This window comes from Pseudophryne corroboree, chromosome 2 (assembly GCF_028390025.1).
Source record: "Pseudophryne corroboree isolate aPseCor3 chromosome 2, aPseCor3.hap2, whole genome shotgun sequence".
Taxonomy (NCBI): Eukaryota; Metazoa; Chordata; class Amphibia; order Anura; family Myobatrachidae; genus Pseudophryne; species Pseudophryne corroboree.
Genome location: NC_086445.1, coordinates 567,750,921 through 567,765,884, shown reverse-complemented (window position 1 = coordinate 567,765,884; position 14,964 = coordinate 567,750,921).

Genomic DNA, 14,964 nt, shown 5'->3' with positions numbered 1-14,964 from the left:
GTCATAGTGTCATACTAGTTGTTACGAGTATACTACTATCTCTTTATCAACCAGTGTACAGTGCGGTAGTTCACGGCTGTGGCTACCTCTGTGTCGGCAGTCGGCAGGCAGTCCGTCCATCCATAATTGTATTATTATTATAATATATACCACCTAACCGTGGTTTTTTTTTCATTCTTTATACCGTCGTCATAGTGTCATACTAGTTGTTACGAGTATACTACTATCTCTTTATCAACCAGTGTACAGTGCGGTAGTTCACGGCTGTGGCTACCTCTGTGTCGGCAGTCGGCAGGCAGTCCGTCCATCCATAATTGTATTATTATTATAATATATACCACCTAACCGTGGTTTTTTTATACCACCTAACCGTGGCAGTCCGTCCATAATTGTATACTAGTATCCAATCCATCCATCTCCATTGTTTACCTGAGGTGCCTTTTAGTTCTGCCTATAAAATATGGAGAACAAAAAAGTTGAGGTTCCAAAATTAGGGAAAGATCAAGATCCACTTCCACCTCGTGCTGAAGCTGCTGCCACTAGTCATGGCCGAGACGATGAAATGCCAGCAACGTCGTCTGCCAAGGCCGATGCCCAATGTCATAGTACAGAGCATGTCAAATCCAAAACACCAAATATCAGAAAAAAAAGGACTCCAAAACCTAAAATAAAATTGTCGGAGGAGAAGCGTAAACTTGCCAATATGCCATTTACCACACGGAGTGGCAAGGAACGGCTGAGGCCCTGGCCTATGTTCATGGCTAGTGGTTCAGCTTCACATGAGGATGGAAGCACTCAGCCTCTCGCTAGAAAACTGAAAAGACTCAAGCTGGCAAAAGCACCGCAAAGAACTGTGCGTTCTTTGAAATCCCAAATCCACAAGGAGAGTCCAATTGTGTCGTTTGCGATGCCTGACCTTCCCAACACTGGACGTGAAGAGCATGCGCCTTCCACTATTTGCATGCCCCCTGCAAGTGCTGGAAGGAGCACCCGCAGTCCAGTTCCTGATAGTCAGATTGAAGATGTCAGTGTTGAAGTACACCAGGATGAGGAGGATATGGATGTTGCTGGCGCTGGGGAGGAAATTGACCAGGAGGATTCTGATGGTGAGGTGGTTTGTTTAAGTCAGGCACCCGGGGAGACACCTGTTGTCCGTGGGAGGAATATGGCCGTTGACATGCCAGGTGAAAATACCAAAAAAATCAGCTCTTCGGTGTGGAGGTATTTCACCAGAAATGCGGACAACAGGTGTCAAGCCGTGTGTTCCCTTTGTCAAGCTGTAATAAGTAGGGGTAAGGACGTTAACCACCTCGGAACATCCTCCCTTATACGTCACCTGCAGCGCATTCATAATAAGTCAGTGACAAGTTCAAAAACTTTGGGTGACAGCGGAAGCAGTCCACTGACCAGTAAATCCCTTCCTCTTGTAACCAAGCTCACGCAAACCACCCCACCAACTCCCTCAGTGTCAATTTCCTCCTTCCCCAGGAATGCCAATAGTCCTGCAGGCCATGTCACTGGCAAGTCTGACGAGTCCTCTCCTGCCTGGGATTCCTCCGATGCATCCTTGCGTGTAACGCCTACTGCTGCTGGCGCTGCTGTTGTTGCCGCTGGGAGTCGATGGTCATCCCAGAGGGGAAGTCGTAAGCCCACTTGTACTACTTCCAGTAAGCAATTGACTGTTCAACAGTCCTTTGCGAGGAAGATGAAATATCACAGCAGTCATCCTACTGCAAAGCGGATAACTGAGTCCTTGACAACTATGTTGGTGTTAGACGTGCGTCCGGTATCCGCCGTTAGTTCACAGGGAACTAGACAATTTATTGAGGCAGTGTGCCCCCGTTACCAAATACCATCTAGGTTCCACTTCTCTAGGCAGGCGATACCGAGAATGTACACAGACGTCAGAAAAAGACTCACCAGTCTCCTAAAAAATGCAGTTGTACCCAATGTCCACTTAACCACGGACATGTGGACAAGTGGAGCAGGGCAGGGTCAGGACTATATGACTGTGACAGCCCACTGGGTAGATGTATGGACTCCCGCCGCAAGAACAGCAGCGGCGGCACCAGTAGCAGCATCTCGCAAACGCCAACTCTTTCCTAGGCAGGCTACGCTTTGTATCACCGCTTTCCAGAATACGCACACAGCTGAAAACCTCTTACGGCAACTGAGGAAGATCATCGCGGAATGGCTTACCCCAATTGGACTCTCCTGTGGATTTGTGGCATCGGACAACGCCAGCAATATTGTGTGTGCATTAAATATGGGCAAATTCCAGCACGTCCCATGTTTTGCACATACCTTGAATTTGGTGGTGCAGAATTTTTTAAAAAACGACAGGGGCGTGCAAGAGATGCTGTCGGTGGCCAGAAAAATTGCGGGACACTTTCGGCGTACAGGCACCACGTACAGAAGACTGGAGCACCACCAAAAACTACTGAACCTGCCCTGCCATCATCTGAAGCAAGAAGTGGTAACGAGGTGGAATTCAACCCTCTATATGCTTCAGAGGTTGGAGGAGCAGCAAAAGGCCATTCAAGCCTATACAATTGAGCACGATATAGGAGATGGAATGCACCTGTCTCAAGTGCAGTGGAGAATGATTTCAACGTTGTGCAAGGTTCTGATGCCCTTTGAACTTGCCACACGTGAAGTCAGTTCAGACACTGCCAGCCTGAGTCAGGTCATTCCCCTCATCAGGCTTTTGCAGAAGAAGCTGGAGGCATTGAAGAAGGAGCTAACACGGAGCGATTCCGCTAGGCATGTGGGACTTGTGGATGCAGCCCTTAATTCGCTTAACAAGGATTCACGGGTGGTCAATCTGTTGAAATCAGAGCACTACATTTTGGCCACCGTGCTCGATCCTAGATTTAAAGCCTACCTTGGATCTCTCTTTCCGGCAGACACAGGTCTGCTGGGGTTGAAAGACCTGCTGGTGACAAAATTGTCAAGTCAAGCGGAACGCGACCTGTCAACATCTCCTCCTTCACATTCTCCCGCAACTGGGGGTGCGAGGAAAAGGCTCAGAATTCCGAGCCCACCCGCTGGCGGTGATGCAGGGCAGTCTGGAGCGACTGCTGATGCTGACATCTGGTCCGGACTGAAGGACCTGACAACGATTACGGACATGTCGTCTACTGTCACTGCATATGATTCTCTCAACATTGATAGAATGGTGGAGGATTATATGAGTGACCGCATCCAAGTAGGCACGTCACACAGTCCGTACTTATACTGGCAGGAAAAAGAGGCAATTTGGAGGCCCTTGCACAAACTGGCTTTATTCTACCTAAGTTGCCCTCCCACAAGTGTGTACTCCGAAAGAGTGTTTAGTGCCGCCGCTCACCTTGTCAGCAATCGGCGTACGAGGTTACATCCAGAAAATGTGGAGAAGATGATGTTCATTAAAATGAATTATAATCAATTCCTCCGCGGAGACATTGACCAGCAGCAATTGCCTCCACAAAGTACACAGGGAGCTGAGATGGTGGATTCCAGTGGGGACGAATTGATAATCTGTGAGGAGGGGGATGTACACGGTGATATATCGGAGGGTGAAGATGAGGTGGACATCTTGCCTCTGTAGAGCCAGTTTGTGCAAGGAGAGATTAATTGCTTCTTTTTTGGGGGGGGTCCAAACCAACCCGTCATATCAGTCACAGTCGTGTGGCAGACCCTGTCACTGAAATGATGGGTTGGTTAAAGTGTGCATGTCCTGTTTTGTTTATACAACATAAGGGTGGGTGGGAGGGCCCAAGGATAATTCCATCTTGCACCTCTTTTTTCTTTTCTTTTTCTTTGCATCATGTGCTGATTGGGGAGGGTTTTTTGGAAGGGACATCCTGCGTGACACTGCAGTGCCACTCCTAGATGGGCCCGGTGTTTGTGTCGGCCACTAGGGTCGCTAATCTTACTCACACAGCTACCTCATTGCGCCTCTTTTTTTCTTTGCGTCATGTGCTGTTTGGGGAGGGTTTTTTGGAAGGGACATCCTGCGTGACACTGCAGTGCCACTCCTAGATGTGCCCGGTGTTTGTGTCGGCCACTAGGGTCGCTAATCTTACTCACACAGTCAGCTACCTCATTGCGCCTCTTTTTTTCTTTGCGTCATGTGCTGTTTGGGGAGGGTTTTTTGGAAGGGCCATCCTGCGTGACACTGCAGTGCCACTCCTAGATGGGCCCGGTGTTTGTGTCGGCCACTAGGGTCGCTTATCTTACTCACACAGCGACCTCGGTGCAAATTTTAGGACTAAAAATAATATTGTGAGGTGTGATGTGTTCAGAATAGGCTGAAAATGAGTGTAAATTATGTTTTTTGAGGTTAATAATACTTTGGGATCAAAATTACCCCCAAATTCTATGATTTAAGCTGTTTTTTAGGGTTTTTTTAAAAAAACACCCGAATCCAAAACACACCCGAATCCGACAAAAAAAATTCGGTGAGGTTTTGCCAAAACGCGGTCGAACCCAAAACACGGCCGCGGAACCGAACCCAAAACCAAAACACAAAACCCGAAAAATTTCCGGCGCTCATCTCTAACTATGATGGCATGATTCAACATGCTCTTCTCCCCACTTCCCCCTCCTCTGCACAACCCACCTGCTATCTGGGCAAAACCTACAGGATGAGTATGATTCATCCGCCACAATCCACTTACTGGCTGTTGCCTGCCATACAAGGCAGTTTTTTTTTTGTGGACTCTTTACCGGCCACATGTGGCAAGAAAGGGTGGAGAGAGAATTAGGGGAATTGGGAGTGCTGATCCCTGGAGCGGAAAATATAATAAGACTAAGCCCTCCACATTAGTTTTTCAGATGCACTATCCTGCCCCTTCTCGTGAGATGAATTCTTGGCTACACCAGGGTTTATTTAGGTTTATCATATGAGGCAAATACATTTTTTTTTTTGTAATTGAAGAAAAGTGTTGCAGTTGTGTTTTTTTACAGATTAATTTATGATGAACATTGGTAAGAGTTCCTCAGCAAATCCATTTTTATTCCATGGTGCAAGCATATAAAATGTGAAAAATGCCACTGTACTGTATGTGTCCTTTTCATACACCATGCTTTTCAGTAGCTAGAGGTTACACATAGTTGAGGGATCTGACAGAATGTAAAACTCGCTGTCAGCATCTCCTGGGGTAACTGACATCTGCGGACACAATATGTCAAGAAAATAACAGCTACATTAAACAATAACTCCTAATAAAGCTTGATGTTTAACACAAGGAATGCATGTCGTTTCACTTAACCCCTGTGCTTCTGGAGGTGTCAGCACTGTACAAAATACATTGTTCAGTAGTGCCTGACTGAATTGCAATATGTCTGGATTCTTAAGAGCTCATAATTTGTGGGCATAGAAAGATAATGAAACCCTTACCCTTTATCTAAATGCAGAGATCCTGACACGGCGCTGAGCCAACAGCTCCGATTGCCTAGAAGAAGCAGCCTTATGTTGTGTGAATAATACACATACATTTATATTTTTGATAACACATGCTATAAAATAGGCGATAGGGAGAGTGCCTTCTGCTAAGGAACATGATAATGATTTTGTGTCACGTCAGCTGCATCACCATTGTGCTCTGCTAAATAGTGCACAATAAATTTTTATCTCAGAGCCGTTTCACTTGATCTCAGGTTAATGCATTGGCAGGTGAAGTTACCATGTTTGCTTAGGAACTATAAATAAGAACAGTTGTGCAAAATGTCAGTATACATATACACACAGATGCAGCATGCTGCAAGATGGCTTACTGCATGGCGCGCCGGACTTTGACTATTGGCAGCCAGCAATAACTCCATTAGCTACTTTAATTCCATTAGGAATTAAAGGAGAGCGCTCACCGGCTGCAAATAGACACATCCTGGCGCGCCATGCAGAAAGCCATTTTGCAGCATGCTGCATCACAGCAAAGGCAAAAGATGAGCATTGCTACATCTGTGTGTGTGTGTGTGTGTGTGTGTGTGTGTGTGTGTGTGTGTGTGTGTGTGCATGTATATATATATATATATATATATATATATATATAGCAATGCAGGGACTGGCACTCCTTAGGATCCAAAAAACCAGTAAAGGTGCCCAGGTGCCAGATATAGTAATTAGTAGCAAAGTAGAAGAGTACGGCACTCAGAGGACTTCGTTTGAAGCAGCAAGCTGGTTTGGAGATAAAGCTGACAGCGCAGCATTTGTAGGTCAACGTTTCATTTATTTACTAGATTTCGTCAGGACAAGATAACATAAAACAGAACAATCTTACCTTAAGTAGCACCCCACACAGACCATCATGCACGCTGTGTGTGCCTCCTGGACGGGGGTTGATGACGTCACCCCAAGGCGACGGGCGCTCTCCAGCGCCGTTTCCATGGTTATCCGCCGGAGGCAGACACAGCGCTGTAGATAGCAACAAAGGATAATCACCATAAAAGCAGTACATAAAACGTGAAAAAAACGTGAAAAAACAGGTGTCAACAACAGCTTAGAAGTGATCAAGAGGCATGGCATGAATTATTATATGCATATTGATAATACAGGCATACTGAATAATTAATTATATGTTTAAATGGCAAGAAACACACGCCCCCTAAACATAAACTGTTTTGAAGTGGCATGAATGGAAATGATCATTAAGTATCAAGCTAGCAAAAAATATATACATAGCCCTGGAGGTATTGATAGCCTGAGTTATGATATAAGGAATAAATCCTCAGACACAATAATCAAATAAAGATTAAATTTAGATTACATGATGAAGGAACATTACATAACTAAAGAAAGCACCCCAAATTATTGGACTCATTGAGACCGTACGGTGAGAGTGTGCGGAGCTCAAAAATCCAGCGGGCTTCCCTGCGTAGTAACAGAGCACCCCGGTCACCTCCACGTAAATTGGCAGGGACATGGTCAATGACCTTATGTCGTAAACTGGCCAATGTGTGTTTTGCTTCACGAAAGTGGCGGGCAACCGGTTGTTCTTGGGGGGTGCCTGCAAGGGCAGAACGTATGGCTTGGCGGTGCAGTGCCATCCTCTCCTTAAATTGTCGGATGGTCTTACCCACGTGGAGTAAGCCACAGGGGCATTTAATGTAGTAAATGACAAAAGAGCTCTGGCAAGTTAAAACATGCTTAATGTTGATTTTGGATCCAGAATGTGGGTGAGTAAAAGATAGACCACATTCCATTGAACGACATTTCGTGCAACCTAAGCACTTGTAACAGCCAGGCTGTCGTGTTAGAAATGTCCTGGGAGTTATTGTGTCCATGTTAGAAATGTCATTCTTGACGAGCATGTCTCGAAGGTTACGGTTCCGTTTGTAGCTTGGCATCAGCTTACAGTCCTGAAAGGATTTTAGGTCGGGATCTGCCGTGATTATGGGCCACAGACTCTTGCCATTTTGCATGATCTTATGGCAAAGAGGATGAAATTCCTGAACAAATGGTACCCTTTTGTCCAGTGTGCCAGGGGTAGTTTTTGGACAGAGAGTGTCCTCACGTTGAATGGCTAACACCTGTCGTTTAGTGTCCATCAGACGGGTAACATCATACCCTCGGGTGACAAATTGCTGGATCATCAGATCTATTCGTTGCTCTGCTTTGACAAGCGTATCAATGGTGCGGATTGCACGGAGAAATTGAGATTTGGGAAGGCTCTGGGACACGAAACCAGGGAGTTGGCTGTCTGCCCTCAAAATGGTGTTTCGGTCGGTGGGTTTTCTATATAAATCGGTTGTGAGCTTCCCATCCTGTATGGAGACTTCCACATCAAGGAATTGCACCTGTTTTTCACTGATGGAATAGGTGAAGTGTATGTTGTCATCCAAAGTATTGACATGGTCCATTGCAGTTTTGAAGACTTGGCTGGTGCTTGTCCAAATGATGAATAGGTCATCTATGTACCTGGTGAGGTACAAGATGTGCGGTTGCATCATGGGGTTTAATAAAAAGAGATTGTGGTCAATATCAAACATAAAGATGTTAGCTAGGGAAGGCCCCACGCAAGATCCCATGGTGCAGCCTCTCAGTTGGATGTACCATCGACGGTCAAAAAGGAAATAATTCCTGGTTAAAGACAAATGTAGTAACTCGCAGAAAAGGTTGATGTCTGGACCACGGTATGCCAAATTCCCAGTGAGAAACCTACGGACGACCTGGACCCCCCTATCATGGGGGATATTAGTGTATAATGACACCACGTCCACTGTACAGAGATGGCAGCCCTCTGGTAGTGTAGAAAACGAAGATAATTTCCTGAGGAATGTGGAAGAATCCTTTAGGAACGTAGGTTGATCCTGGATCAGTTCCTGCAGGAAACTGTCCAGGTATTGGGATATGATGTAATAAATGGATTCTCGTGCACTAATAATGGGTCGTCCGGGCGGGCAACTGGGATTTTTATGTAATTTAGGGATGGAGTACAAGACAGGTGTTTTTGGGTGATTGGTGGTTAAAGCTTGGCGGACAGTCTCTGTAATGAGCCCATTTTCAGTGGCCTCTTTAAGGATGGCATCCTATTCACTTTTGAATGAATTTGTGGGGTCCGACCCCGACTCCTTGTACACTTCTATGTCGTTTAGTTGGGATTGCAGCTCTTGGCGGTAATATTCAAGATCTAGAACAACCCCCCCCCCCCCCCGCCCTTGTCTGCGGGGTGGATGATAATGTCCTTGTAGCTTTGTAGGTTCTTCAGGGCTATTCTTTCAGCTCTGGTGAGATTATTTCTGGGAGGGACAAAATTATTATATTCATCCATGGCACTTTTGTTAAGAGTCCTTGTAAAGACTTCAAGTGAGTTATTGGAGGAGGATGGATCAAAAAATGATTTTGGTTTAAATCTTTGCAGTTGAGATGCCGGGAGTTGCACAGGTTGTTTTTCAAAGAACTCCTTCAATCTAATCTGTCGAGTAAATTTGTGTAAGTCCACAGTCCAAGAGAATTTGTCAAAAGTAGTAGATGGTATAAAGGAGAGACCCGGCGAGGCGGCCAATGGAAAAGGATCCACAAACAAGAAGCGCGCAGCCAAGAAAAAGACATAGTCTTTAATCTGTCTAAAAGAATTCTATCTAGCGACGAGGTAGGTGTCCTTAATAAAGGTCTCTCCTTTATACCATCTACTACTTTTGACAAATTCTCTTGGACTGTGGACTTACACAAATTTACTCGACAGATTAGATTGAAGGAGTTCTTTGAAAAACAACCTGTGCAACTCCCGGCATCTCAACTGCAAAGATTTAAACCAAAATCATTTTTTGATCCATCCTCCTCCAATAACTCACTTAAAGTCTTTACAAGGACTCTTAACAAAAGTGCCATGGATGAATATAATAATTTTGTCCCTCCCAGAAATAATCTCACCAGAGCTGAAAGAATAGCCCTGAAGAACCTACAAAGCTACAAGGACATTATCATCCGCCCCGCAGACAAGGGCGAGGGGGGAGGGGGGTTGTTCTAGATCTTGAATATTACCGCCAAGAGATGCAATCCCAACTAAACGACATAAAAGTGTACAAGGAGTTGGGGTCGGACCCCACAAATTCATTCAGAAGTGAATTTGATGCCATCCTTAAAGAGGCCACTGAAAATTGGCTCATTACAGAGACTGTCCGCCAAGCTTTAACCACCAATCACCCAAAAACACCTGTCTTGTACTCCATCCCTAAATTACATAAAAAACCCAGTTGCCCGCCCGGACGACCCATTATTAGTGCACGAGAATCCATTTATTACATCATATCCCAATACCTGGACAGTTTCCTGCAGGAACTGATCCAGGATCAACCTACGTTCCTAAAGGATTCTTCCACATTTCTCAGGAAAATATCTTTGTTTTCTACACTACCAGAGGGCTGCCATCTCTGTACAGTGGACGTGGTGTCATTATACACTAATATCCCCCATGATAGGGGGGTCCAGGCGGTCGGTAGGTTTCTCACTAGGAATTTGGCATACCGTGGTCCAGACATCATCCTTTTCTGCGAGTTACTACATTTGTCTTTAACCAGGAATTATTTCCTTTTTGACCGTCGATGGTACATCCAACTGAGAGGCTGCGCCATGGGATCTTGCGTGGGGCCTTCCCTAGCTAACATCTTTATGTTTGATATTGACCACAATCTCTTTTTATTAAACCCCATGATGCAACCGCACATCTTGTACCTCACCAGGTACATAGATGACCTATTCATCATTTGGACAAGCACCAGCCAAGTCTTCAAAACTGCAATGGACCATGTCAATACTTTGGATGACAACATACACTTCACCTATTCCATCAGTGAAAAACAGGTGCAATTCCTTGATGTGGAAGTCTCCATACAGGATGGGAAGCTCACAACCGATTAATATAGAAAACCCACCGACCGAAACACCATTTTGAGGGCAGACAGCCAACTCCCTGGTTTCGTGTCCCAGAGCCTTCCCAAATCTAATTTTCTCCGTGCAATCAGCACCTGTGATATGCTTGTCAAAGCAGAGCAACGAATAGATCTGATGATCCAGCAATTTGTCACCCGAGAGTATGATGTTACCGTCTGATGGACACTAAACGACAGGTGTTAGCCATTCAACGTGAGGACACTCTCTGTCCAAAAACTACCCCTGGCACACTGGACAAAAGGGTACCATTTGTTCAGGAATTTCATCCTCTTTGCCATAAGATAATGCAAAATGGCAAGAGTCTGTGGCCCATAATCACGGCAGATCCCGACCTAAAATCCTTTCAGGACTGTAAGCTGATGCCAAGCTACAAACGGAACCGCAACCTTCGAGACATGCTCGTCAAGAATGACATTTCTAACATGGACACAATAACTCCCAGGACATTTCTAACACGACAGCCTGGCTGTTACAAGTGCTTAGGTTGCACGACATGTCGTTCAATGGAATGTGGTCCATCTTTTACTCACCCACATTCTGGATCCAAAATCAACATTAAGCATGTTTTAAATAGAGATGTGCACTTGAAATTTTTCGGGTTTTGTGTTTTGGTTTTGGGTTCGGTTCAGCGGCCGTGTTTTGGGTTCGACCGCGTTTTGGCAAAACCTCACCGATTTTTTTTTGTCGGATTCGGGTGTGTTTTGGATTCGGGTGTTTTTTTCAAAAAACACTAAAAAACAGCTTAAATCATAGAATTTGGGGGTCATTTTGATCCCAAAGTATTATTAACCTCAAAAACCACAATTTACACTCATTTTCAGTCTATTCTGAATACCTCACACCTCACAATATTATTTTTAGTCCTAAAATTTGCACCGAGGTCGCTGGATGACTAAGCTAAGCGACCCTAGTGGCCGACACAAACACCTGGCCTATCTTGGAGTGGCACTGCAGTGTCACGCAGGATGTCCCTTCCAAAAAACCCTCCCCAAACAGCACATGACGCAAAGAAAAAAAGAGGCGCAATGAGGTAGCTGTGTGAGTAAGATAAGCGACCCTAGTGGCCGACACAAACACCGGGCCCATCTAGGAGTGGCACTGCAGTGTCACGCAGGATGGCCCTTCCAAAAAACACTCCCCAAACAGCACATGACGCAAAGAAAAAAAGAGGCGCAATGAGGTAGCTGTGTGAGTAAGATAAGCGACCCTAGTGGCCGACACAAACACCGGGCCCATCTAGGAGTGGCACTGCAGTGTCATGCAGGATGGCCCTTCCAAAAAACACTCCACAAACAGCACATGACGCAAAGAAAAATTAAAGAAAAAAGAGGTGCAAGATGGTATTGTCCTTGGGCCCTCCCACCCACCCTTATGTTGTATAAACAGGACATGCACACTTTAACCAACCCATCATTTCAGTGACAGGGTCTGCCACACGACTGTGACTGAAATGACGGGATGGTTTGGACCCCCACCAAAAAAGAAGCAATTAATCTCTCCTTGCACAAACTGGCTCTACAGAGGCAAGATGTCCACCTCATCATCATCCTCCGATATATCACCGTGTACATCCCGCTCCTCACAGATTATCAATTCGTCCCCACTGGAATCCACCATCTCAGCTCCCTGTGTACTTTGTGGAGGCAATTGCTGCTGGTCAATGTCTCCACGGAGGAATTGATTATAATTCATTTTAATGAACATCATCTTCTCCACATTTTCTGGAAGTAACCTCGTACGCAGATTGCTGACAAGGTGAGCGGCGGCACTAAACACTCTTTCGGAGTACACACTTGTGGGAGGGCAACTTAGGTAGAATAAAGCCAGTTTGTGCAAGGGCCTCCAAATTGCCTCTTTTTCCTGCCAGTATAAGTACGGACTGTCTGACGTGCCTACTTGGATGCGGTCACTCATATAATCCTCCACCATTCTTTCAATGGTGAGAGAATCATATGCAGTGACAGTAGACGACATGTCCGTAATCGTTGTCAGGTCCTTCAGTCCGGACCAGATGTCAGCATCAGCAGTCGCTCCAGACTGCCCTGCATCACCGCCAGCGGGTGGGCTCGGAATTCTGAGCCTTTTCCTCGCACCCCCAGTTGCGGGAGAATGTGAAGGAGGAGATGTTGACAGGTCGCGTTCCGCTTGACTTGACAATTTTGTCACCAGCAGGTCTTTGAACCCCAGCAGACTTGTGTCTGCCGGAAAGAGAGATCCAAGGAAGTTTTTAAATCTAGGATCGAGCACGGTGGCCAAAATGTAGTGCTCTGATTTCAACAGATTGACCACCCGTGAATCCTTGTTAAGCGAATTAAGGGCTCCATCCACAAGTCCCACATGCCTAGCGGAATCGCTCCCTTTTAGCTCCTCCTTCAATGCCTCCAGCTTCTTCTGCAAAAGCCTGATGAGGGGAATGACCTGACTCAGGCTGGCAGTGTCTGAACTGACTTCACGTGTGGCAAGTTCAAAAGGTTGCAGAACGTTGCACAACGTTGAAATCATTCTCCACTGCGCTTGAGACAGGTACATTCCACCTCCTATATCGTGCTCAATTGTATAGGCTTGAATGGCCTTTTGCTGCTCCTCCAACCTCTGAAGCATATAGAGGGTTGAATTCCACCTCGTTACCACTTCTTGCTTCAGGTGATGGCAGGGCAGGTTCAGGCGTTTTTGGTGGTGCTCCAGTCTTCTGTACGTGGTGCTTGTACGCCGAAAGTGTCCCGCAATTCTTCTGGCCACCGACAGCATCTCTTGCACGCCCCTGTCGTTTTTAAAAAAATTCTGCACCACCAAATTCAAGGTATGTGCAAAACATGGGACGTGCTGGAATTTGCCCATATTTAATGCACACACAATATTGCTGGCGTTGTCCGATGCCACAAATCCACAGGAGAGTCCAATTGGGGTAAGCCATTCCGCGATGATCTTCCTCAGTTGCCGTAAGAGGTTTTCAGCTGTGTGCGTATTCTGGAAACCGGTAATACAAAGCGTAGCCTGCCTAGGAAAGAGTTGGCGTTTGCGAGATGCTGCTACTGGTGCCGCCGCTGCTGTTCTTGCGGCGGGAGTCCATACATCTACCCAGTGGGCTGTCACAGTCATATAGTCCTGACCCTGCCCTGCTCCACTTGTCCACATGTCCGTGGTTAAGTGGACATTGGGTACAACTGCATTTTTTAGGACACTGGTGAGTCTTTTTCTGACGTCCGTGTACATTCTCGGTATCGCCTGCCTAGAGAAGTGGAACCTAGATGGTATTTGGTAGCGGGGGCACACTGCCTCAAGAAATTGTCTAGTTCCCTGTGAACTAACGGCAGATACCGGACGCACGTCTAACACCAACATAGTTGTCAAGGCCTCAGTTATCCGCTTTGCAACAGGATGACTGCTGTGATATTTCATCTACCTCGCAAAGGACTGTTGGACAGTCAATTGCTTGGTGGAAGTAGTAAAAGTGGGCTTACGACTTCCCCTCTGGGATGACCATCGACTCCCAGCAGCAACAACAGCAGCGCCAGCAGCAGTAGGCGTTACACGCAAGGATGCATCGGAGGAATCCCAGGCAGGAGAGGACTCGTCAGAATTGCCAGTGACATGGCCTGCAGGACTATTGGCATTCCTGGGGAAGAAGGAAATTGACACTGAGGGAGTTGGTGGGGTGGTTTGCGTGAGCTTGGTTACAAGAGGAAGGGATTTACTGGTCAGTGGACTGCTTCCGCTGTCGCCCAAAGTTTTTGAACTTGTCACTGACTTATTATGAATGCGCTGCAGGTGACGTATAAGGGAGGATGTTCCGAGGTGGTTAACGTCCTTACCCCTACTTATTACAGCTTGACAGCAACACCCATATCCTCCTCATCCTGGTGTACTTCAACACTGACATCTTCAATCTGACTATCAGGAACCGGACTGCGGGTGCTCCTTCCAGCACTTGCAGGGGGCGTGCAAATGGTGGAAGGCGCATGCTCTTCACGTCCAGTGTTGGGAAGGTCAGGCATCGCAACCGACACAATTGGACTCTCCTTGTGGATTTGGGATTTCGAAGAACGCACAGTTCTTTGCGGTGCTTTTGCCAGCTTGAGTCTTTTCAGTTTTATAGCGAGAGGCTGAGTGCTTCCATCCTCATGTGAAGCTGAACCACTTGCCATGAACATAGGCCAGGGCCTCAGCCGTTCCTTGCCACTCCGTGTGGTAAATGGCATATTGGCAAGTTTACGCTTCTCCTCCGACAATTTTATTTTAGATTTTGGAGTCCTTTTTTTACTGATATTTGGTGTTTTGGATTTTACATGCTCTGTACTATGACATTGGGCATCGGCCTTGGCAGACAACGTTGCTGGCATTTCATCGTCTCGGCCATGACTAGTGGCAGCAGCTTCAGCACGAGGTGGAAGTGGATCTTGATCTTTCCCTAATTTTGGAACCTCAACATTTTTGTTCTCCATATTTTAATAGGCACAACTAAAAGGCACCTCAGGTAAACAATGGAGATGGATGGATACTAGTATACTTATGGATGGACGAGCGACTGCCGACACAGAGGTAGCTACAGCCGTGGACTACCGTACTGTGTCTGCTGCTAATATAGACTG